The following is a 24,103-nucleotide window of genomic DNA, read 5'->3' on the forward strand; positions in this document are numbered from 1 at the left end:
AAAGAAATTCAACTAAATACACGTAGAGATAAAGAAGGCTACAGACTGCTACAAATACCTCAAAAGAGACTTTACCGAAGATTGGAAAGGTTAGAATGAATATTTATACATTAAAGAAAGTTTGGAGAAGCTTGCAAGACGATTAGTGACAAGTTAATACCATATTTTGTATTAAATAAAGAAGTGGTCTGTTTTTGAAAGGAATGGTGAACATTGAACCAAATGAAGATGCAATAATAGTGTATATAACATATTTTGTGTTTGATTGTCATAGTAACAAATTCATGGTATGTGGTAGTATCTGCAATTTTCTTTTTTTTTAAGGCTATATTACCTGTGGTTTTTATTTGATAAGTATGTCAGGCAACTGTTATTACAAAATGTTCAGCAAGGTTGCTGTTAAGCTATGTATTAGCTAATAGGTCAGAATTAAAAAAAAAAAAAACATATTTAGATTCTATTTGAATAACAGCTTAATGTTTGCCAAAACTATGGATCTCTGTTACAAAGCATGACTGAAATGTTTCACTATCAAAAATTGTTCAACACAGATTCCTAAGGAGATAGCCTACTACTCTTTATATTAACATCTGTATTATAATCAGTCTTTAAATGTTTGTTTTTATAAAGCACAAAAATGGGTGGTTTTCAAGCATATGGTAAAAAGTAATTCTGACTCCCTGTAGAGGATGGAGAGAATGGTTGTTATAACTTCGTATGGGCTGTTATGTTCTCTACCTATGGTTAATAGTGGAGCGTTTATCTGAGAAAGGGAGCTCAAATTACATAATATAGTGTTAGAAATCTTTACATATCAAGTCTAGAATTTAATCTTACATTTGGGACAACAAGGTGCAATAAGGTATATTTACAACCTATGCACTATATTTATTGCATTTTGCTGTTCTGCTTAGTTTCTTTAGTTGGAAAGTCTTTAGACATGAGACCCAAGACAGTGGTTTGCAAAACAGAGCACGAGACATATTATTGTCTAAATAGTTTGAAAAAATGCATAGGTAAGACTCTGAATATAGGAATAATTTGTGAAAAATTAAAAATAAATGTAACACTATGCTAACTACGGTTACTGTATGTCACGGAGAATTATACATATTATGCATGTGTGCGCACGCCTGCGTGCACACACGTGCACACAAAACAGCCAAATGGAATAAATAGCTGCAATATTCATAAATACCATGTACCCTGTGAAATTGTTACTAGGTTTTAACAGACCACTGCAGATAATTTTAAGCATTACAATTTTCCAATTTAATGTACTAGAATTACTGTAGGACCCATACTTGGGGAATACTTGTATGCTTTAGTTAACAGAGTTAAGAACACATATGCACTTTACAATCATGATCTTAATAGCCAAAGTCCTTCTGGGTTTGGTCCTTTTCAAAGGTGTATAATCAAAGTAATGCACTTCTGGCTCTATTATTAACACACTGGTCTAAAAATTATATAAAACTATCTATCTTGTGGGTTATTTTGGGAAACTGTGTCTGTGTAGTTGTCTGTATATGTGTGTGTGTGTGTGTGTGTGTGTGTGTGTGTGTGTGTGTGTGTGTGTGTGTGTGTGTGTGTGTGTGTGTGTGAGAGTATGGGTGTGGTATTACAAATTTACTTTTATCATTGTTACTTGGGTACAGATCAGGATTGTGTCAGTAACAGATAACATGATTTTCTAGCCCTATATGCTGATTAGTTAACAACATCTCTTCATCTTGTTAATAGTTATACGGATCGAAAAAACTTTACATGCATTCCCAGAAAGTTGGGATGAGTTATATGAATTATATTTGGTTGTGAAAACAAAATGACAGGGGTAAGGGACATTATGTGATGTTCATACCTATAGTGTAATGAGTAGGTTATTCCTGTCCTTAATCAATACTCTTTTGCAGTATTACTGATGCAATACACACATCTGTAGTCGCTTGATGTAGAGTTAGTAAATAGACAAATGTTTTATTTCTTGTTGTCACCCTATACCTGTTATATGGTAAACTATTATTGTTACAGGATTACTATGTTAACAGATCACTTCATCTACATGTCGGATTTTGAATATCTGTTTTCATATATATGCCTCTGGTTTTTGCATATATAGATTTTCTGGCCTTTGGAGCAATATAAAGTTTAGTAGACACTTTTAAACGGCCTAATGTACATCCTATATAATAATATTTCTACTTCATTTAGGCAGAAAGAGGAATAGCACCATTGGTTGTTTATCTTTTCATAGTTTATTGTTCAAAGTAGTCAAATTTGTTCATATAATATCTGGTTGGTTCCAACTACAAGACCTTGCTGGGCAACAGGCATCTTCGTACACTTTACAAAGTATGGGTCTAAAATCCCACTTGATAACGATAAGTGAAAAGGAGCCTCAAATATGTCTTACCAGTCAGAGGTGCTACTAATTCCCTAATTTAGGGGTTAATTCCTTATAAAGTCAATTTTGAGTCAGAGCTGTAATCATACAGGATAGATACTATAGGGTGACTGTGCTGTATGGTCATATGAGGATAAGTATGATCAAGATGTATTATATTGTTAAGTAAGACCCTATCTGTTAGTATCAAACAATATTTGCTGATGTTTACTAAATGTCAAAAAGTTCCGTTTTTTTTTTTGTATACTGTTACATTAGAGCTTGAAGCACGTGTGTGTGTAGTAAGTTGGAGTTTGGAATGTTAAGAAATCTTTGTAAAGTAGTTAAATATGTAAATAGTGTCTTCTTCCTTTCTCTTTCAGATATTTGTAGAATGTGGTTAAGCACGGGTAGTGAGAGGCGACTGTCACTTTACTCTACTTTTCTCCTATTCATTTTTCATTTAAGGGAAACAATTCTTTTTACCTTCATTCTATTTGCCTAGTTATTCTTAAGTTACAGCACATTTGCCCGTTAACTCTCTTCACTTTAAATAGTAAAAATACCAAACCCTTATCTTACTAGTTACTTGGATAAATGCTATTGATAGACTCATGGAATATAAAGGGGTTGCAAAATAATAAAAAAAAGGAATTTAGTTTTACATCTAATCCAGAAATCTTCATTTGATATCACTCTTATCCAGGAAATGCACATGACTACAGCTCAATGGTCAAACTATGTTAAAAAGAAATGAATAAAACAGATTGTAATGGCTAAGGATAGCACGGTATCCAAGGGGGTAGCAATAATAGTTAAAAAATCTTTCAAAGGATCAATTATAACTTCTGGTTGGGACCCAAATGGGAGATGGTGCTATCTAACCTGTTCTATACTGTCCTGTAAAAAAGAAATACTTATAGTAAATGTCCCTGTATACAACAGTCTTTGTTCCTTTATGAAATCATCTCACTCGTTGAAAAATGTAACAATCATCTACTGATCTGGGGGGGGGGGATTGGAAAACTGCAATTAGACTGGATTTAGACAGAACCTGTAAAGCCAATAAACAACCTTTAAGTACTTCTAATACTATAAGAGATATGTTAGAAGTCTACAACTTGTTTAATCCTTTTGAACTTTTTAGGAATATCCCTAATATTAGTAACTACACATTCTTCTCTGCCTTCCACAAATCCTGGTCCAGGATAGACTTCTTCTTAACGTCAACATTTTTTGCCTCCTATGATATAATATTTAGACAAGACCCCAGAACTTTATCTCATCATGCAAAAAATAATCTTCATTTATATACTTGTAAACATAACCATTTGAACTCCATCCCTATAAATTGCTCCCTTAATCCAAATCTCTTGAACAACATGATTATCCATAGAGAAATTCAAGAATTCTTGTCCCAGACATTTACCTCTTTGATATGTCTGATATGCCCATAGATCTGCCAAATCTACTTTGAGGGGTACCCTTATTCAAAAATCTTTCCTAATTAAAAAACAATCTAATTCCCGTACTTTGGTGCTAGAAACAGAACTAAAAAATCTAGAATTAAAACTTCAAACTAAGTTCTCTCCTGACATTGAGAAACGAATATCTAACATTCAAAAGCAACTTCACGAACTACACCTCAGTCAATACTCACTTATGGAATTTAGACTTATCCATAAGAATGCTGAATGGGCGCAAATGCCTTCGAAAATTCTCGCTAGGATTATAAATATCAGACGCCCGCCTACTAAAATTAATCACATTATCTACAAGGGTCGATCTTATTTCACAGATAAATTATTCAGGGTTTCCAGGAAGTATATGAGGAAATTTATGGCCCCCAAATACTTGAATCATCAGGCCTTCAAGACTCTTTCCTAAATGAGTTACACTTTCCTAAAATAAGTAAAAATCACTCTAATTTACTGAAGGTGCCTATAACCAGAGATGAAATTTTGATGGCCATAAGCAAACTGAAGCCAGGGAAAGCCCCAGGTCCAGATGGTTACGTGTCAGAGTTTTACAAGTCCTTCAAGCAAATTCTTGCTTCCATTCTGCTTAAAGTTTATAATTACATTATTCAATTTGGCATCTTGGATTTATATCTTAATAATTCTAAGACCATTTTTATACTTAAATCGAGTGACAACATTACTAGCACAAATGACTACTGTCCAATTGCCTTAATTAACATCGACATATAGATTTTATCTTCTATCTTAGCAAATAGACTAAAAAGCGTATTACCACATATTATTTCACATGACCAGCTCGGTTTCATGAATAATAGGCATGTTTGGGACAACAATCTAACCACTGAAGCCATAACATATATAACAAATCTCAACAAATCCCCCAAATATGCTCTTTCTGTTGATGCCCAAAAAGCTTTTGACCAGGTAAACTTAAAGTTCCTCTTTAAAACCCTGAAATACTTCTCCATCCCTGACGAATTTATCAAAATGGTTAAAACCCTCTACACTAAGGCTTCCACTTCCCTAAATATAAACAAAAAAACTCCATGCCAATCCAGATTATAAATGGCACCATTCAGGGTTGTCCGCTCTCACCCTACCTTTTTAATATTTATCTTGAAGTTCTATTGTTAAATTTAAGTCAGAAAACATTTAACCATTCAATTTACCTATATAAAATACAAATGAAATACACTGCCTTTGCAGATGATTTAAACGTCTATTTAGAACTTCCCTCAATGGAACTTGAAAAAATTTTAAACTCTATAGACAAATTTTTGCAAATCTCAAATTATGCCATTAACCCAAACAAATCAATAATTTTTCCACTAAACCCCCTCAGTCACAAAGAATTTTTCATTCCGGAAATATCAATCAAAGTTAACTATTCCCTAAAATATTTGGGTATAACCTTCACTCACCCCCAACAAGAACTAATAAAGTGTAATTTGTACAAAACTTGGACTAAAATCAATGAAGATCTCACAAGATGGAAGAGTTTAAATCTTTCTCTTCTTTCAAAAGTAGCTTTTATAAAAAATGAATATCCTCCCCAAACTTCTTTTCCACTTCTTCGCTCTTTATCAAAACATACCGAACACTTTTTTTTTCAAAAATAAAAGCTACACTAGGAAAATTTTATTTGGCACCCTAAAAATGTTAGAATCAGCTACAATAATCTTACACTTTCCAAAGATAGAGGAGGATTGGCCCTTCCGGACTTTCTGTCATATTACCATATAATTAAAACCTGTTGTATTATACACATTGCTAACTTCTAACAATCAAACAAGGACTGGAATCCCTTATGGACAAAATTGTACAATGCCCATATAAAAGCGTCTAATATCAGTCCTAGAGCAATTCTCTTTCTTAACAATAAAACTCTTAAAGAGCATAAAATTCACCCTATATTAATAAAAAATACAAATGGGTTCCAATCACTGATAACATTCCTTGGCATACGATACTCCCTAACGATGGCCCAGCCAATTCATCTTAATCCAAATCTTAAATTGGGTAACAGCATGTTAAATCTTGATAATTACCCTCTCATTAAGAACTGTACAGTTTGGGACTTCTACTCACTTAAAGACTTACCATTTAATGAAATCATGTTTGCTTTGGCAGTGAACAAGAAATACTATATAATAATCAAACACATTTTTGACTTAATTTCTTTGATCACTGACACAAGGTCAGTTACCCCCACAGAGTACCATCTTTATCAGTCTCTAATAACCCAACTTCTATCAAGGTCTAAAATGCTTTCCAAAGTCTATAGTCTAGTAATAAAAATAAAATACTAAGACAAGTTATTATTTTCTAAATATTGGGATGGAAAAAATAAGGAAATTACACTTAGCCAAAAACTCGATGCGATTGATGCTACAATAAAGCTAACCCCTTTCAAAAAACTAATTTATACCCAGTTTATGATAAACAATAACGCATATCACACTCCATCATTCCTAAATAAAATTAACCCAAACAGCTCGCCTTTTTGTCCAACTTGCCCTAATTCTGTTGCAGATATACTCCACATTTTTTGGTCCTGTAAAAACATGTATAAACTCTGGTGCTCCTTAAGAGCACGACTGGAGGAAATGGGTTACATGAAGTCAACCCTTTCCTGGGAAATGGCGCTATTAAATATCTATCCAGGTTCATTTAAATCTGCAACTAAACATATCATAGTGACACTGTGTGCATTACTCAAAACTAACATTACCCTTAACTTGCTAGACAGATCCAAAATGTCCTGGAAGGATTTTCAATTGATGGCTGTTAAACATGTTTTGGCAAGTAAACTAAAAACTACAACATCTACCTTTTCAATTATGGCTCATATCAGGGTTATATGCTATAAAGCCATTAGATATATGCTTTTATTGAGGAATGTTACTACCAGAGGTGATCATTGTTTTACTCTTATGCTATTACTTATGTAAGACCAGTTATCGAGTATAACAATTCATTTTATGTTTATACACAGGAATGATTAAAATATTCAAAAGAGGTTTATGAAGAAAGCTGTGTCTTTAAGAGATCTTGATTACAGTGCAAGATGTAAACACTTAAATTTGTTTTCATTTTGTTATAGATATATTCATGGTAGATTGATTATTCAATATAGAATATTTCATGATTATACTTTGCAAATTACTTTCACTACAGAAATATACAGGGGTGAAATAAAACTTTTAGAGACAATAATATGAAGTTCTATTCAAAAACAGGAAAAGTTAGGGCACAGCATTCATATGTTACTGTTAAAATCACTCATTTATAGAACAACAACTTTAAATGTAAGGCAATCTGAAGGTTTGGAAAGTTTTAAGAGAACTATGGATTCTTGGGCTATGGATAAAGTATATGTCTACCTCTTATGGAGTTTGTGCTCTTTGATAGCTTATTGGCCTGAGCACTAGAACAATGAACTTATGAACACCAAGCCTCTCTCTATACAACTACTTCTTTAAATTCTTATAAAGACATATTCATTTTTCAGTAATACTGTTTATCCATAGTAGCCTCTATTGCTCCTGCTATTTTTTGTCATCAGTCTTTCTAAGTATTAGTGTCATCTCCTGTGAATTTTGTTGATGCCTGGGTTCATAAGTAAGTTCTAGATAATCAGTATAACTACCAGTAGAAGCCTAGCCAATATAACATATACAATAGCTTCCTCCAGCCTCAAGGAGGGCAATACAAGATAAATAAGAGGAGACTTTAAAGTTGTTCATCCAATTATCTGGATTACCCCTGCAGGTGGCAATGGTGATAACCTGTTTTTATAAAGTGAAAGGAAACATGTTCTAGAGGTGAAGGATTTGTTAGAATATTAATCTATGATGACAGAAATGTGTTATTTATCTGATGATGTTATTTGTATTTCATTTAACCAGATATTTGAGAAACCATTTGTTCTGCAAAGGAATTGGCAGTCATGGTAGTCCAAGTCTTCCATGGTCTGAAAGGCTAGACAAGGATTCTCACAATGATGTCTATAAAGGACTGAATACAGAGAGCAGACTGTGAGTCTATCTGGATTACTGAAGTTATTGAAGGCCTTGATCTTTTCAGTTAAGGTTCTACGACATATCTTATGTTAAATGATCTGTTTAGACAAATACATGCCAAAGGGGCATCTATGAATCTATGAATTCATATTCAATAATGGGTCTGGTGAGATATGAATAACAGTGAAATGACATTTCCATGGATCTAGAGGAGATGACTTGGAAAAGTAGATGAGTCAGATAGAAAGCCATCTGCACTACTATGAAAATATGGTAAAAAATAATAAATTTTTGACAAGAGTGCCGAGATCCATTACAATTTATGAGATGGGGTATGTCGCATATATGGTATTGTTTTTCTTTAACAAAATTTACTGTACTACATTTTTTTGTATCTATTTTAGACCATTTTCCTTGTGACAGTTGTTAACTTAGTCTTACCCATATTGCAGGAAATGTGAGAAAGTGAATGACTGAATAGCAATATCTAATTTACAGTCATCTTCCAACTTAGGCAACCATAAATCATGAAAGTTGGCCTGTAGATCTGAGAAATAGATGTCAGATAGGAGAAGACCCATCTCCAAGTCCTGTGGTACATCACTGGTAACCTTTTTTGTAGCTCCTGTGACTTTAATCACAAAGATTCTGTCAGACAACTAAATAACAATCCACAGCAAACTGTAACATTTTTCCAAGATGTACAGGTCTGTCAATAATGTTTGCATAAGGAAAAGTATCAATGGCCATGGCCAGGCCTGGATATGCTGTAGGTATGTAGCCGTGGCGGTGCAGCTGTTGCATTGTTGTCTCACAGCAAGAGGTTTTCCCATTTGATTCTCAGCTGGAGCACCTTCTGTGTGGAGACTGCATGTCCTACCTGCGTTCAAAAGACATGCGTGAATGAGAGTGCCTTTGTTGAAGGTTGGGCATCGGGCTGGCACCTCAGCACCATAAAAATCGACTGCCAATCATTAGTGGACCAGAGTTCTGCTGTGCCGACCCCTAATCAGGAAAAGCCAAAAGAAAAACAACATCAGCATAACTGCTATCTAGTGCATAGATGGCAGATTCAAAGAAATCAACAATGTTAAAGACTTAGTATTTGCCTTTGACAAAGTTGTATTGATAAGGGTCAAGGGTTAAAGATTTTCAATGTCTAGATTAATGAGGTCTGAGATATTATATTTCACAACTTCACATATGAGGGAAGTGGGAATAATGTCTATAATTATCAGAATGTATACCTGGGCCAATCTTGCATAACACCTTTACAACAGCAGATTTCCAGGCTTTGAAAATTTAGCCATTTAAAAAAAACTTAGACTGAAGAGGTTATGTAGGGGATCAGATAGTTCATATTTCATACTGATAATAAGGCAAGCTGGTATATTATTAGGGCTCATGGATGAGGTGTTCTTAGCTTTGGATGTGGCATACCAACCCATGTGCAGACAATGGGAAAAAGGTGGCTGCGGCTGGATTCTTTAGGTTATAGAATAACTGAACAAGGTTTATTTTAAAAAGCTTGCAAACAGAGAGATATTTGCAGGGGAAGTAATACCAGTTCAAAGAAAAAGATCATGATTTGTGGGTCTTACAAAACAAGAGAAAATGATATATATGGAGGTAATCTGAAAAGTATAATCATGCAATATTTTATATTCAGGAATCAATCTGTCTTGAATGTATTTGACCATTAGCAATGTAAGTCAACTTTTTTTTAATTTGATGGATAGTTGAAGTCCCCCAGTAGAAAGGAGTTTTCCTTAAATGAGGCTTTTTAGCTAAGGCATCAGAAGGGGGGTATAGAGTGGGTTCTGTATCTAGCTCTGAAGCAGTAATTAATCCTTAATAGGGTGATATGGACATCTTTGAGTTCAGTTTTGGTATTCTGAGGAATCAGCTGTGAGGTGATGATATTCAGGGCAAATGCTATTACTTCCCAACAATTGTCATTAGGTCTGATGGCATGATAGGCGTAAAATCAAGGAACAGAGGGAGTGCTTTCATTGACATGAAACCATATCTCAGTAATTAAACATATATGAATCTGCTCAAGTTGCAGTAGGCCCCAAGTTGAAGCTTTAAGTTCTTTTTGTTAAGAATGAAGGCATTGTGTAGTGACACTCTATTGTGTTCTCAGAATTTATAAAGTTGGGATACCCAACACCTGGACTCAGTCTAAAAAATGTACTATAGGGCAGCAAAGGCTTTAGTCAGCAGGAAAAAAGTTTTGTCATACAGGTGCAAACCATCCCAGTTAAAATAAGAGAGCTTGACAGCCATCTCATCCCAGACTAACCTATATTGGATTCCCCTAGAAAGAAATAACTTCATAGTCAATCATTAAAGCCTATTACCTTGTATTTGAACCACAGTGTTATTCAGGGTGATGGGAAATACCACTCAGGACTAGTGCATTTCCTGCCTGGTGCATATGCATAGCAAGTTCAGTCATAACTTTTTGTATGACCTTCTAAGTAAAGTCCCTAAGGTCAGAAACCCCTACATAGATCACTATCTGGTCATAATCATGGTTGCCAGGGTGAAGAGATGAAAGAGCCTCTGTTGCTTCCTGTATCCTGACTCTGGAAGGCAAGGTAACAGTCACCCTATTCTTATTCAGCCTGGTGAGGGTAAGATAGGTGTTTGTATACCTGACTGGTGAGGGTAAGATAGGTGTTTGTATACCTGACAATAGACTTTCCTATTACTTAAACATTACCTTTGACAGATGCTGTCGTACTGAGGAGTAATAGTTTAGATTTTACACACTTATGACCAAGTTATGTGAACTGGTTATGGGCATACAGGGTAAAGGTGGATGTGTTTCTGTGTGTCCTAATGATTGAGCTTTCTTGGGCCATATTCCCAGAATTTCAAATAATGCTCCTTTAATCACTTTAATCATGTTATCTTAAGTGTGTGTGTGTGTGTGTGTGTGTGTGTGTGTGTGTGTCTGGGAAAATGAGTGCATGGTATGTTCCCTGAATATGTTCTTAGATCAGAAGATATCCCCCAATTCACTGAAAACATACACCTCTCACACTATATGTTATCAAGAAAGAGATTTCAGAAAGCAAGAGGGAATTGCTTTGCAGGCAATAATGCCTAGCAAGGTGTGCGCTATTGTGGAAATAATGTATTCCCATGGATGCTCTGAGTCCCATTGCCACAAGGTGAGGGCCTCTACCTGTCTGTAAGCATGTTATTTCTGCAATAACACACCATGAAGGGTATTGTTGCACTTACAGACTGGACTATCTGTTAATCTGCTTTGTATTTATTTTTTTAACAAGTATATATTATTTTATATTTTTGATGTACAATAATTCTTCTGTCTAATGTTTCAAACTTTACGTAGTAAAAGTAATTGTTGCTGGAGGAATTTTGCATTGAAAATGTAAGTTATGTAAGTATTTACTGTCTACACACACACACACACACACACACACACACACACACACACACACACACACACACACACACACACACACACACACACACACACACACACACACTTTTAGAAGCATAGACAGACCAACAGACATATTCATAGAATTCTACACACATTCAGAAATGTAGATAGACAGACTCACAAACACATACACATAGAAACACACACTCTCTCTCCCCTCCTCTCTCTCTCGTGCACACACACACACACACACACACACACACACACACACACACACACACACACACACACACACTAATGCACCCTGTACTTAACATCTACAGTGTTGAGCAAACACTTCCTCAGATGTCTCCTTGTGAGTAAATGAATGAAAAAAAAAGAATGCAGGGCATGGCATGCATGAAGCGAACATGAATAGTTCCAGGTACAGTAACTGTAGAGCAAATAATTTCAGTGGAGCATCAGTAAATTAGTCAACACAAGGAGAAAAAGTGTATCAGATAAATAATCCAGTACTCTCCATTATAGTACTATACATAAGTAGCTTTAAATGCTGTATCAGTGCAGTAATCAATAACAGATAAAAATGCAGCCACACTGTTGAGCAAAAAGTACAGATAATTTAGTATCTGTCCAGCCAGTATCAATAACTTGTAGCATTGTGATATCACCTTAGATATTGCCACTAATGAACAACAATGCAACAGCAGCACGGTGCAACACTGTAACATGATTTAAAGTAAATAAGTCTGCATTCAGCACTTCAACAGTAGTGAGTTAATAAAGCCATAAAAAAGATAATGATTTTGCTATATGCAATAAGGCAGAAGTAAAATCAAGCACAATAGCAGAACTAAAATTTAACAGAGAAGGCAGTGAAGTCTATCACCTGCAATATGGTTGATTAGGTCATCTTACCCTTGCATTGGTTATTAATAGAAATAAAACTAATCCACACTGCAGAGAACTGAACTGAACAAGTATCTTCGTACTTAAAGTATGTAATGGTCTAATCCTACAGAAGCTGACCTCCAATTATGTGTCAGAAGCTGTCCAATCAACAGGTACTCCAGTCCTTAACTGAAAGCCAAGCTTAATTAGTTTTTATGTGGAAACTTCTGCTCTCACCAGAGTGTTTGAAAGACACTGATGTCCTTGCAGTGTGTTGAATTAGTATAAACTTTTTTCTTTCTCTGTAGTCTTTGGTCTTTACAGCAGCCCAGCCCTGAAGAACCCTGAAATGAGCAAGCCTGATTTTGATTTTAACCCTCTGATAACATCCATTTAAAAAGCTGTCTCCTAGGCTGATGAAAGAGAATGTTTGCCAATGTATAATCTTTTCAGCATCCTACTAGTATATTATTCACTTCATTTTGTACACCAAAACCAAGCTTGCCCAGTATTTTAGCTGTTGCTTGTGGACCAGCTTTAGACTTTATTCAACTATAATGAATATTATATGCTTTTGGTGTTAGACCTAGCATGTGCAATGGATCCTCATAAAATTAGTTACTCCTCAGCAACTGTCATTGAAGCATAGGATTGCATCACTATAATGTTAAATAACTTGCCATGGTGTCTGTTTAAGACTGATATATCATTTTTTGGGTTGTAACTATGCACTAATATTGATACCCTTTTATTGACTTTAAGGGCTCAGCCATCTTTCTGCAACATTATTGTTCACAGTAGAAGCTTTGACAATTATCTAATGTAAAGTAACTAATCCCAGACCATTTTATTTCACTAATTCTGAAGATATCAGTATTTGTTCTTGTTGTGTAATGTTCAACTATTTTAAAGTTTATCTTACTTAATTATTCAACATTTCAAGTCCCAGTGGTATGTAGCCCCTTGCTACATCAAAATTCTTTTCATCTCCAGGTACCACTACGGTTGGAAATCCTCTCAGATGTAATTTATCCATACCATAACTTTTAGCATTACTTATATTTGTCCTCTCTTCTCTTCCTGTTATTTTGACATATTTCTGGTTACTTTTGTCCACAAAACTTTTTGTCTTGTTAAAAAATAATGAGTGCATTGCCAGGTATCAAACATTAATAATAGTGTACTCCAATCAAACTTTATAATATTTAATTAAAGCATATGTTCACAAGTAAGTACTAAGCTAGCTGTCCTTGTGTGCCTTTTTAAGCCTAGCCAATTTCCCTTTTGGTGCTTAAATTAATGTATCCAATTTGGGTACAGATGGGCCTTACCCATCCTACGGGCGATTATTATTATATATTACCCCTAATGAGAATAAATGGGATCATACCATACATAAAGCATGTTGTTTAGGCCTTATATTATGTAGTAACATCAACATAAGACACTTAGCTAATTTTGACTATTGCGTATTAATCATATCATTCTGTTAATATATAATTGTGTAAGGGAACGCATTATTTTAAACAATCGACACAGTATGACTAAGGACATGAAAGTTTGTGTGCTGTTTGTGTTTGTGCTTGTGTGCCCAAGATGAATAACAGGAATGCAAAATTCTCATTTTAGATAAGCTCTTTGTAGATTACTGAATGTATTGTTTCTATTCAGCCACTGTAGCTAGATAGCACGTGCATATAAGTACTGAGCACGTGCAAGAACGGTGCCATTTTGTACAGTCAGCCAGAGTGAGTGCAGTCATGAATGGAGATATACTTATGAGTGTGTTTGAAGTAATGAGTGAATCAGTTAACTTAAATACATATTCTAATTGCGGTTCCTGACATGTTTATGTACAATAAATATCTTGAACCCATACACCGCTTTATCTTCTCTTTTCAATGCATGAGACAAGCGACTTGGTGCCAGAGTGGGATCCGAAGTTGAAGCAACACACAAGCCATGAGGCATGCAGTTATAGGAGGAGAAATATACTGCAGTGAACTCGCAAACAGTTCAGCAGTTATTCAAAGGTACTTAAACTCGTTTAAATGATTTTTCAGTCACCACTTATTTGGCGAAGCATTCAAAATGTTTGAAATAATTACTGAGATAAATGAAATGTCTGAAATTGCGACATACTGATAAAAGTATTCAAAATAAATACAAAAGTGTTCAAAATAAAAAAAAATGTATGAAAGGGCTAAAATGACTGCATTTCTTCACAATGTACTACTTTTTTACATTAATTAAAGCCATTCAAAATGTCCGAAGTTTCTGGAATGTTCATAGTGTATGTAGTGTCAAAGTGAAGCCTTGTGCATTCAAACATAAGTGCAAGTACTTGGTCTATGCTTATGTTTAAACATATTTTGTTGTTATAGCAGAGGAATTTTGTAGACCTGAACGAATGCAGTCATAAATGGAAATGCATTTTGTGTATACTTTATTTTGCAAGTGTGTTTGAAGTAATGAGTGAATCACTTAGCTTAAATACATGTTCTAATTACAGTTCCTGACATGTTTATGTACAATAAATATCTTGTACCCATACACCATTTCACATGAGACAAGCAACACCCTTCAGTAAGTTGACAATTATCTCTATCAGTTTATAGAACATGACATGCACAACTGCACTGTACTGTACTGCTGCAGTCATCCATAGCTTATACTGTTGGGGGGGTCTTTCATAAATGCTTGGGGGGTGCAAAACACAAGTATTGATTCTAATGATAACTACAATAAGGAAAAAAATACAGTATACACATAATGCAATTTGTTTTGGTATACTGATGAACCAGCATTTTATCTATATAATAAAATATTTGTTATTTTTCCCAGCCTCATATATTTTTAAAGTGCTTGTTGATAAAAGTCCTATAATAAAAGCTGAGCTGCGTGGAAAAAGGAGTGAATCATTATCGTTGTCTGAAACATGTATAGGCAGCGTTATGATGCTTTGGCTCAAGCTGCACTGGACATCATGTAAAACTGTACTTTACACATTTTCATGTAACTGGTTATGATGTTAAATGATCAGTTATCTTCTGGTGTGGCCATGGAACTTACATACGTAAGGGAAGCTGGTATCAGGCATAATGTCATCTACATGTGGAGACTAGGCTTGTTCCATTAGAAAACCTGTGGTAGGTGTGTCTGTTAAACAGTTTTGGCATGTACAGGCATTTTATTCTTAACAGTTTTCACCTAATGAGTTACCATTTTGTGGGTCTTGCATCACCATCTTGAACACTCCCTCTTTTTCATGCTGTGCTGTGTTGCTGATTTCTTTAATGCTTACCATTTCCTTGACATGTGACAGACCTCAGTTGCATTCTAATTTATGGAACCTCTATTTCATGGCTACATTTAACATTCTAGCAATTGATAAGTAACAATTGTGTCATCAGGACTACCAGTACTGGATACTTATATATTTCATGGAAACTGTAAATTGATTTTAAGACAGCTTCGTTTACTGAAACTCAAAAATAACTATATTCTACAACTGTCCATTTAGAGGTCAGTGTAACATTTCTGACACCTGCGATTGATAACAAAGCTGATGACAACAGGAAAAGAAATTGATAACTAATATTCTTGAATTGGAACAAAAAACAAAATAGCACCATGTATCAACTGATACCTCTGTTTTCAGATATGCTATGTGCTTAAAAGGGAAAATATGTTTCCCATTATATCTCAGCCCATTATGTAATATCCTGTGCCAGTCAGATGATTAGTATAATTTCATAGCTTCTTCAGTCACATTACTGTCTTGAAGAGGCTAGGCAGACTCTGTTCATTCTAACGTGATTTATTTTTATTTTATTTTTTTTTTAGCCTTGGTTTCTTTGCTTTATGCATGCTGCCTTGACAGACAAATAAAACAACTTGTCAAATCTCCAAGAGCTCCTTTGAGAGAAACTTAGCAATTACTGCCAAGGATAACCATAAGACCTTTTATAGCTACATACTTAACCTAAAGGGTAGGACCCAAGCATGTGCAGAACTGGTAGTCAACAGTATCACACACACACTGACCCCACAGAGATAGCAAACCTGCTATTGGATAGGTTTGGTAAACATTTCACTCCCTTATCTCCTCCTAACTTACAACAATCCATCCCCCAAACTTCCCCCTCACCTTACAAATCTGAAGACCAGGTCCTTAAAGCCCTGTCCAAAGCATAGAACATGGCCTCTATGGGACCAGACAACATCCCAGGCTGTCTTCTAAACAGGCTAAAACATGAACTAGCATTATCAATAAGTACCCTTTTCATTCATAGCCTAACCACAGGCTTTGTTCCTGTGGAATGAGAACAGCTATAGTTATTCCCCTCCACAATGGTGGCCTAGCAACAGACCTAGGGAATTACAGACCCAGAATCCTGACCAGCCTCATCTGTAAGGCCATGAAAAATATTATTGTGGATCTCATGAATAAAGAAATAGGTGAACTCTAAACCCTGGATCCTAACCAATTCATCTTTGGGAAGGGCAGATCCTGCATGATAAATCTTGTGGATTTCTTTGAAGGTATGACCATGACGATTGATGAGGGCAACTTTGTGCACACAGCATACCTCGACTTGGCAAAGGCTTTTAACACAATCTCACATTCAGGCATTACCAATAAACTTAGCAAACTGAATGTAAACCCCTTCATTGTAAGATGGATTTCCAACTGGCTCACAAACTGGACACATACTATCAAAGTTGGTGACTCCACATCAAGCAGCAGACCTGCTACCAGTGGAGTGTCACAGGGGTCAGTGCTGGGTATCCTACTGTTTTGTATATATTTCTCAGAAGTTCAGGTCAAAACTAAAGGGTTGTGGCTGACCAGCTTTGCAGACAATTGCAAACTAGGTGCAATTATTGAATGTCCAATATTCTTAATATTCCATAGTATTAAGAAAACCCACCATAAGGCAGCCACGGTGGTGCAGCAGTTAGCATTGCCACCTCACAGCAAGAGGGTCTCCGGTTCGATCTTCAGTTGGGGTGCCTTCTGTGCAGAGTCTGCATGTCCTCCCTGTGGTAGTGTGGGTTTCCTCCGGGTGCGCTGGTTTCCTCCCACATCCCAAAGACATACTGTAGGTGGATTGGACACTCTAAGTTGGCCCTAGGTGTGAGTGTGTGCATGTGTGTGCCTTCTGTGGAATGTTGGGCACCGGGCTGGCAACTCGACACTGTAAAACTCCTCTGCCAATCATGAGCGGACAGGTGATCCGCTGTGGCGACCCCTAACCGGGAAAAGCCAAAAGAAGAAGAAGAAGATTAAGAAAACCCACCATAAGCTCAGTCTTCTGTACAGAAACAAAATATTCCTCACACCTAACTCCTGGACCTCACTTACCCAAGCCTACCTTCTTCCCAATCTCTTGTACAGCTCCCATATCCTAATTAGCCTACATACCTCATTACTCTCCAAATTCGAATCTACCTACAACAAATTTGCAAGATTTGCTGCCAGTCTTCCTTGCAGATCACACCACTGTCAAGCTCTCCAGACACTCAGCTGGTTAGAGTTTCCTAACCATCTCTTACTTACACAGCTACTTGTTATCCATTCTATTCTGAATAAGCTCTCTTCCTGCTGCAGCATCTCCACACTTGTCTCTCCTATAAGCCCCCTCATTCACTCAGGAGCTCTGACAAATGTCTATTACAGATTCCCAAACCTAATAAATCTTTTGGACAGAATCTTTACAGCTACTTCCCTGCTCTTGCATGGAAAAAACTTCCCATGACCATAAGAAGTATTACCCACATTCATGAATTGAATAAAACTCTCAAAATATACCTTAACAGCACTTGGACCTGCTACTGTAATCATCCTACCTGAGCTCATCCTTTACACCTTCATTAGCACCTCTACGTCTTCCCTTCTCTACTTTTAAACACCAACTAATAAGTGCACCACACTATACTGTATCCCACTTATAGTAACTCTTTGACTCTTTCTGTCTAGTTGAAGTTTATCTTTTCTTTCACTGTTATATAGATTTGTTTATACTTTTCTAATTCTATACTTTCTATGACATTATTACAACTCATTACTAAGTGTATAGGGTAGCAACTTAGAAATTTGTGAAACTGTCTCACTGTATACTACATACTTCACCCAACTTATTGTTTAATAATTATTATTGGTTTTACTGTGGAGATTTTCTCCCCAGGCCTCCAATGAAAAGGTGTTACTGCTCAGTCAGACTATCCCGGTCAACAAATGTGAAATGAATAAATAAATGAATAAATAAAATAAATGTCAGTATACTCCGGGGGGGGGGGGGTCGCACTTAGACCAATGACTGGTGTGTTAGTCACAGTCTCCAACTGAATGCAAAGAAATGCATCATCATTCCCTTTGGCACAAACAATGTTCCTTCACACCATCAAATCAACAATACCCTAAGTAACCATGAAATGGTAAGGGACCTGGGATCACAGGTTGACTGCAACCTTAACTTTGACTACCACATGTCTAACATTGTAAGGAAAGCTTTCCACTTAGCTCACTTGATTAGTAAAGGCATTACCTTGAGAGCAAATTAAGTTATAACCCCCCCATGCTTGGTACCATTCCAGCCCATAATTGAATATAACACCTCATTTGGTATGTACTGTACATAGCACCTGCAGCAATCAGAGAGACCTCAGAGGTTTCTAACAAAAAAGTTCAAGGGCCTCCAGCATGTGCCTTACACAGACCAACTAAAGTCACTGTCACTATACTCCGTAGTGTATAAACTTCTAAAGGAAGACTTATGTCTGGCCTACAGGCTACAGGGAAACCCAAGACCCAAATCTAATGAACTTACTGCATTTTCATAAATCAAATGGGTCTATGTCTACCCATTCCAGGGAGTTAAATATGGCCTGTAAATTAAATAGGACATGCTTGGAGGGACAGATTTATCTATCAGTGACTGTCATGTCTTTGGAACAGGCTACCAATTAACATGAAACAGAGCACCTCTATGACACTGTTCAAGAGGTACTTGGATGAGTGAATGGGGCACTGTAAATTCTTACTGGGGATAGTGCCCACAACCCTCCTAGAAATGGGCAGCCATCACTAAATGCAATCTTGGGTATTGACTAGTACTTCTACGGTATTATATTGGGTTGAAATGGCTAGGCTTAAAATGACCTCCTGGTCAATAGCCTAGTAATCTCCAATGGTCCTATGTTTTCCTTCATTCTCATGTCCCAAACTATGTATACTGAATTTGTAGTGTATCAAAAGAAACACATTAATTTGATGTTTCAAAACTACACTTTTGATTTTTGTCAGATCTAAGTGCCTGCATGTCATCTTAAAACCATTTCCTCTTTTATTTAATGTCAGTGGCTAAAACTGTTGCCATTGTGCCCTTGTAAGAGACATAAATATCTGCACAGCTGACACCCTCTTAAATAAAACCCACTCATTCCTACTTCTATCGAAAGTGTAAATATTTCCTTCAATCGCTGACCATGTGTGTGCTTATTTATGTCTGGGGACTCACAATAATAGAGTTTGCTAACTAAACTTCTATGCATGCAACTGAAATTATTCTGTTTTACACTGCCCTGGGAATCCATTAAATGACCTAACGTGAGCCATAAATGCTCTACTCCCATGACACACTATTTTGATATTCAGAGACATGTGAGCCACTGTGAGGAAAGAGCTCATTATTTTCTTATTTGCATGTCTCTGAATAGCAGTTAACTGCTGTAAAGGGCAGATCAGCACTTCTCATGGTAGTTAACTGCTGTGGCCACTTTGTATAGTTCTAGACATCACTCTCCCCTCAACACACACACACACTCACACAAAGACACACATATACACACACACACACACACACACACACACATGCACACACAGACACATGCACACACACACACACACACACACACACACACACACACACACACACACACACACACACACACACACACACACACACACAGACTTACCTCACCCCTTCACTATCACTCTTACTCTGTTTTCTAGGTGCAAGTGTTCTCTCACACACACACATACACACACACACACATGTACACCCACACATATATACTCGCATATGTAGCCCCTCCGGCACATTCTCTCAGATATTTCTTGACATTAGCTTGCTACTAAAATTCCCAATAATTACCTCTCTCACAGTGGCTGAAGGCTGAGTTCACTACTACAATGTGTAGGAGTGGTCATTCTTATCTACAACTACTATGCCACAGTAGCAGCAGCCATGCTTATATAAACATCTATAGAATTTCATGAATCATTTAGTGTGTTGATACCTTTTGGGAGGTGATTCCAGGGAAGAAGAGAAAATGGCTAATTAGTATATGCCTCTCCCCCTGATTGCCTTATTTGTGTGTAGCACAGCCTCAGAGATAGCATGATTTGGTGCTACATGTATTCGTGCTGGAGCATTGTATTAGGCCTGCCTTTGAATTAAAAAAACTGACTGCAAGAGTAAACTTTACGAACTCTGCCATGAGTCTTATTTATGGTTCTGGTGTTATGATTTTACTTATACTTTATTTGTAGACTAATGTGAAATCTGAATCTCAAATATATGTCATTATTTAGTGACTTTAACCCTTAGTTATTTAACAGAAAACCATCATTTTATGAGGAATAGACCAAAACTATGAGGCAAAAATCTGGACATTAAGTGAAAATCTGAACAGTTGAGAGTATGCATTTATCTGCCTCTAATGGCATTCTTCATGTTTAAGAACACACATTGTTGGTTCCCATATTTATTTTTCCTGCAAACATGACGATTTTATATCTTTATTGTGAATACAGGACTGTCAGGCTCACATGTAAAGGAATACTTACATTTTTATTTAATATAATGTTTCTATTAGACTGCTGAAAAATATTGCCATCGTTTATAAAGATGAACATTTATTACGTGATTTGGGCTATGATTAAGAGAAGTACATTCAGATGAAAGTGGCAAATGGCATGGTTCAAAGCTCTAGGGAGTTTATGCTCTGGACAGCAAAAACATTTGACACCCCCTGTGCTGTCAACACGCGATTGTACAACTTAGTGACAGCTTGTATGCTCTCAATTTTTTTAAACAAAAGTTTAAAACAGTTTACAAATTGTCAGGAAACAATACACAGTTTACAACCTGTCTGGCAATTGTGTTATTTAAGTAGTTTTATGTACCTTAATAACAGGAGAGGTTATTTCACCTGTTAATAATCAAGCTTTACTATCAGCTATCCCTCCTTCACCGAGTGAGAGATGATTGTATACATTGCTTTGCATGCAGCCATTAGGATTTGTCTTGAATCACACTAATTCTGCATATGGTAGCTGACATGAGCCCCCACATCATTGTGTGGATTACTACTTAAGCTACATTACCCCATCAATTGACTATTGTGAACATGCAAGCAGAGGCTTGAATGGAGCAATCAGCCAAATGTGACAAACATCTGCATCTCTCCATGACAGGTCAGTCAGAGTATGCCACTTGCCACCATCCTCCCCTTCCTGAATTTTAAAGTGATCAAGGGTCATAGTGAAAATTTTATATCTGTAACATCACAGAGCTGAGAAAAACATAGCATTCTGAGAGAAAGTTTACAAGCTGTCTATAACTGTGATTGTGATTATTTACTGATACCTTACAACCTGTCATTTTTTTATGTTTCAGTTATTCCTAAAGCACTAACTTTGCATGTCTAAAGTTTCATTTATTCAGCTGGGTTTCACCCTTAGTAGTGCACTTTAAGCAGGATAACATCTTTTTATTATGGCTGAGGTACTCTGCTGGAATGCGTTGAGTGCAATGGTAAATACAAGAGGAGAAGAGTGCAACACTTCAATCAAGTAAAAAAAAAGCATTTTATGAAAGTATCATTTATTTTTGTACAGAAATTGTATTGGCCAAAACACGTATACACCTGCATATGTTTCATATTCTGTTTAAAGAAATTTGTAAATATACTTAGTTCAACCTTAACTTAGCTTTGAAAACTTACTGTGAGTGTGTGTGTGCGTGTGTGTGTGTGTGTGTGTGTGTGTGTGTGTGTGTGTGTGTGTGTGTGTGTGTGTGTGTGTGTGTGTGTGTGTGAAGTCTGCCCTAGTATGCAAGTCAAAGCTCACCTCATTGAAATATACTTTAGAGTTTTTGACTGATTATGGTTGTTTATATAATTGAATGTTTAAAGCTCACGGAAGACATTTCATGTGTATCTTTATCTACGATTTTTTTTTATCTCTTCACTACCAGAATATTTTGGTCATCTAAACAGATTGTTGACAGGCGTGCAAGATCGACATTCCTTGAGTAGGGGAACTTGTATGATCTCTGAGTTAGATTATATAATTAGCAGGGGGTGCAGGGGGGCTTTACTCCCCCCTGCAAGAAATAATGCTTTCTTTGCTTTGTTTTGGGTTTTTTTTCTAGGTTTTGCATATGCTGAGAGTTATTTTGCAGTGTAGGTGCAGTAGTATGTCAGCATGCATAATGTCAAACAATTTGAGTCAACATTATTGTTGACAAATGTATTTGATGGATTTAAATATATCCATATCCATATATATATATATATATATATATATATATATATATATATATATATATATATATATTATATATATAGATATATATATTGATACACACATATACTCTCTCACACACACACACACACACACACACACACACACACACACACACACACACACACACACACACACAGTCAATAAAAGCTACATAAAACCAGTTTGGTTACATATTACATTTATATAAAACTAACAAAGAAATTAGCCAGGAACAAATGAAAGCTTGTAATAGAGACAATATTTTCATTTATGTACAACAGAGAGTACACTTTAGACATAATAGAAGCCAGTTTGACGGGGGATGAAAAGGAAGAATGTAAAATATATTGTGAAAAAAAACAATGTCAAGAAAATATGCTGAATACACAATAAAAGAAAGAGAACCTAACAGGATGTAGGAAGTAGGGGAAAGGAGGATGGCAAAGGTGGGATGTAATATACCATGAAACATAGTTGGTATATGAGACTATTATTGCTAAGGTCAGAATTATTTACATTGTAGTAGATAAATTATGCTGGGTGGCAGAGGTGTAATATAAGCAAGTAATAATGCACGACAGGGTGTGTGTTAATGTGTAATTAATGCCCACCCAGGGGTGTTGTGACCACCCAGGAAGGGCATTAATTACACATTAACACACACCCTGGAGGGCATTATTGTGCTTAGACAATGGGCTCGTTGTACAATTGTTTTTTACTTGCTTATTTATTTTTTTAAGGACTTTATTTTTTTTATATATATTTTTAATGTAAAAGAGTTCCTCCGCCTACTGTTTCATACTTGCTGTAGTATACCTTAATGGTGTTGGAGGAAGCATTTTGCATCAAATATTTATAAAAAAATAATATAGTCCTTAAAAAAAATAAGTAAGTGAAACAACAATTTTACATACGGCCCATTTTCTCTCCCATTCACACATACACAGTCTCTTCTGCTTTCACACACATAGATATACATACACAAACAGACTCCTCTGCTTTCATTCATATACACATTCACTCACGCAAGAGCTGTCTCACCCTCTTTCTCAATCTCTCAGTCTCCAACTGCTTTCATACACACATTCAGTCTCACTCTCTCTCTCGATCTGTCTCACACAGTCTCCGCTGCTTACATACATGCACTCCCTCACATCACACATCGCTCTCGCTTTCTCTCTCACTCTCTCCATTCTTCTCTCTCTCTCTCTCACACACACACACACACGCACACAGTCTCTCTGCTTTCATGCACCCATTCACACACACATGCAGGTAGAAACACACACAGACACACACACACACACACACACACACACACACACACAC

At 36.2% G+C, this 24,103-nt stretch overlaps 1 long non-coding RNA gene across 1 annotated transcript in view; it reads right to left on the reverse strand.

Annotated features, from left to right (window-relative positions):
• Positions 1-24,103, reverse strand: part of LOC122793755 — a 69,141-nt gene that overhangs the window by 8,047 nt on the left and 36,991 nt on the right. The window lies entirely within an intron of this gene.

This window comes from Protopterus annectens, chromosome 2.part0 (genome assembly GCF_019279795.1).
Source record: "Protopterus annectens isolate FY-2018-M chromosome 2.part0, PAN1.0, whole genome shotgun sequence".
NCBI lineage: Eukaryota > Metazoa > Chordata > Ceratodontiformes > Protopteridae > Protopterus > Protopterus annectens.